This window comes from Pyxicephalus adspersus, chromosome 11 (assembly GCF_032062135.1).
Source record: "Pyxicephalus adspersus chromosome 11, UCB_Pads_2.0, whole genome shotgun sequence".
In the NCBI taxonomy this organism is placed as follows: domain Eukaryota; kingdom Metazoa; phylum Chordata; class Amphibia; order Anura; family Pyxicephalidae; genus Pyxicephalus; species Pyxicephalus adspersus.
In genome coordinates, this window is record NC_092868.1 from 17,302,025 (window position 1) to 17,305,927 (window position 3,903).

Below are 3,903 nucleotides of genomic sequence, written 5' to 3' on the forward strand. Positions count from 1 at the left end.
TACAGCGCTGCGTAATATGTTGGCGCTATATAAATCCTGTTTAATAATAATAATAATAAAGTACACAATACAGTAATTACAAAATGGCAAAGTAATGCAATAATACTATAGACACTCATAAGACTACAATCAGGAATATCTTATAGCTACCTGCTACAAGGTTAATGGGTACCTCAGGAGCCTACTTCCTTCAGAAGAGGACTCCATACCAGCTTACCTAAGGAGACCCTCAGGAGACAAGGAGAGCAAGCAAGAGACCTATGTTCTCTCAGTTCCCATTTGTACATAGTTAATTCCCATTAGGTATCCTTGAGGCTCTTGGATTGGTTACTGGATGTGATCTGTAAGATGACTATTCGTTGATGCACCCCCTCCCCCCTAGACTGGGATTGGTTACTGTACCTTCAGGAATATACTAGGCCTCATAGCTAAGTTGATATGGGAAGCTGGAGGTAAAGCCAGGCGGGGCCATCTAATTTTAGTTGTCACCAAAAGGTCTGGATGGGCCATCAACCCCACCCATCTGTCCAGCTCTTCACCCACCTCCTGCTGCCTCAGGCTTCATTATTATGGGAACTGAATCAGTTTTCTGGCATCTGTTTGTCTAATGTCCCTAATGTCATTGGAACTCCTTGGAAACCCAAGGTGGTCTGACAAGGAGAAACAGATCACCAACATCCCCACACATATACATTATATATACATATATATATACATCTATATCTATCCACATATATCTATAAATATCTATAAACAATCTTGAGGTGCAACAGACCTCATAATCCCATTAGCCACACTAGGACAATGATTGTTTATGTCTGGATTCCATTCATCATTCTCAGTTCTTCATTTATTTGCATATGTAATAAAACTTTCTTTGAAAGTTAGAATTAGGTTTCTGATATGTTAAAAAGAGAGAGGCAACTTAGGTAGTTCACCGTAGTCTATTGTGCTTTCCTAAACAGTCCATAATTTTCATGATTGTTGTAGAAAAGTGCAATATTATAGATTTATAAGATTTATGCCCAAGCAATCCATCAATCAAGTCCATCATAGGCTTGGGCACTCTGTGCCTTTATTCAAAATATTTCTTGATTGCAGACACACACAGCTGTAGGTTAGTAGGCCTTGGAATCCACCTGTCTCCTGAGGATACTTAGGGCACATGCATTAACATAGGCACATGTCACTTCCAGCAAAAGCCTTTGTCTGGCCTATTGGGCATTTCAAAAACCTATGTCAATAATACTTTGAGTACTCAGGATTATTGTTGTAAATGATAAAATATACTAAGACATAAGACCTGTCCCATTGATTATACTATATTATCTATATATCTATATTACCAGATACACTACCTGTAGCCATCACCACATCATCAGACTACACACCTTTCATCAGTCTGGCAGTATGCATGCTAATCTATTTGCATGCCTTCTGCAGTGCATTTGAGGTGCACCTGACCGATCCTCCCCATCTGTGCTGTATCAGCAATACCGACAGTGTACTGGAATATGTGTCTAGCTTGGCAGGATCCCAAGCTGGGGATTGACCAATACCTTGTGAAGCAGACACCTTACAAGAATTTCCGTCCAGTTTGGCAGAGTCCCAGGCTGGGGACTGACTATTACCGTGTGCTGGAGACTGCAATAGTGCACATACCCCATGTCATGGGCACTCTGATACACAGACTTCTCCTGTTCCTTTGGGAGAGGTCACATTAATAGGCAATTGCAAGGAAGCAAAACATGCTCATCCAGAAGCAAACATGGAAGCAATTCTAGAAAAGTGTGTCTCAGGAAGATGTCCTCAGTGGGGGCTAACCTTAGGCAGTTACTCATGTTATGCAAGTACAATGGTACTGATTTATTTTACTCACTATTCACTAAGTATATCTGTACTCATAAACAAGTCTGATTCGTTTAACTCAGTATTTTTTAACTAAAATGGCACATATTAGGACTGCACTGGGAAGTTGCTCATATAAAAATGCTCAAACAATCAATAAAAGTGTGAAGAACTGAACTACCCATTATAACCAATTGGTAATATTTTCCTATTGTGGGGTAACTCTGATTACAGGTATGAACAAAGTAAGGGGATATTCTTAGATAAAGAAAAAATTTATCAATATCAGGTGTGAACAAAGTCAGGGACCTTCTCAGATTATGGGAAAATAATATTATTATTAAGTACACCTATCTCCCCCTCCTTGAGTAACTTCCAGTAAACACACCTCCCCCTTTGAGTACATCCCAAACAAAGGAACATGGATCAGATAAAAAATAAAGAAAATAGAACTGTGTGCTTTTGTCAGAGACATTCTGACAAAACAACAATAAGGTAAAAATTCCAAAAACTTTAGCACACAGGGAAAAAAAAGTAATATAGATTTAATACTTCCTGAACTTCCTTTCCTTTCTTAACCCATTTAACTTTTATTGTCAAGGAGCATTGAATCTACATTTTTAACCAAAAATCAAATGTCTGCCTTTTAAAAACGAACAACAAAAAAGTTCTGGGATAGAATGACCTTCCCTTTAAATGGTCCCTTAATAAAGGCAGTTTCTCTAAAAGACTACCCTGTTTCCCCGATTATAAGGCACTGTCTTATATTTTTTGAAATGCCAAAATATGCCCTAGGTCTTATTTTCAGGGGATGTCTTATTTTTCCATGAAGAAGACTACAGTACACATTTATTGTTGAAAGTCACTCATGATCACTCATGTTGCAGCCAGCATCAAGGAGACACACACAGGATCAAATATCAGGGGATGTCTTATTCACGGGTGAGTGTCTTATTTTAATTATTTTTTCAAAAATCGGGGGTGGCTTATTTAATGGGGATGTCTTAAAATCGGGGAAACACGGTAGTGATTTGTGTGTTAATGAACCACTTAACAACGTGCAAGTCAGGTCCAAAAGGGGAAAGGACAACCAAAAGGATACAGCTACCAAAATAATTTTTAACTGTTTTCCAATCTGACTGCAATTATACAATTAGCAGCTTCTCCTTAAAACACACCAAAATTAAAATGAAATAAAAAATGAATAAATAAATATTATTAATTGGTATTAATAAACAGTATTTATATAATACCAACATATTATACAGTGCTGTAAATTAAGTAGCACGGTACATAAAATAGACTAAAGCCAAGTACTGTGTGTTCTAGGGTCCTCTAGATTTACCTGTCTGGATCATACCGAGATTCCATTGTTGATCTGTATTTTTCCTAAAATACAAAACTTCCAAGTTTGGTAATAACATTGCACTCTCTTTTGGAGGTTCCCAACAGCTTGGTCACTTATTCCTGACCCTCTACAACTCATAGTTTCCCTGTACTCTCTTTTAAAAGCTCTGAAGTCTTCTAAGAAACTATTTAGTTGAGTTTTCAGTTGGTCATTCTCAGCCTGTAAAGAATTGTTTTGTGCCTTCGTATTTTTGAGAGAGACCCCTGGCTTATGAGTATGGGTCCCCCAACGTGGTGAATATACCTCAGTATCATGTCTGTATGTTTAATATGGACATTGGTTTATCCTCTTTTCAGTAGAAAGGGACAAACAAAATCTGGCAATGTAGCCCAATAGTCCACAAGCATAGCATCCTATCTTGTGAAAGGCATTAACACATTTACTTTCCCCTGACACAGGTTTAGGCTGAGGACCTGGAATATCCGGAGCCTTTGATGACTGTTTACAGTAAAAAGGAATGGTTTTATTAGAGTTCTGACGTTCTCTACAAACTTTGGATGAGGCCACTGTCCTACTATACAAACAAGACACACCTGTTTCATTTGTATGTGGGGGTTGAACAACTCTCTCTTTAATCTGGTGCTGTTTGTATGACTGGATGGCCTGGAACGATCTATGTATTATGCCTCTGATTTCCTCACAAGTCT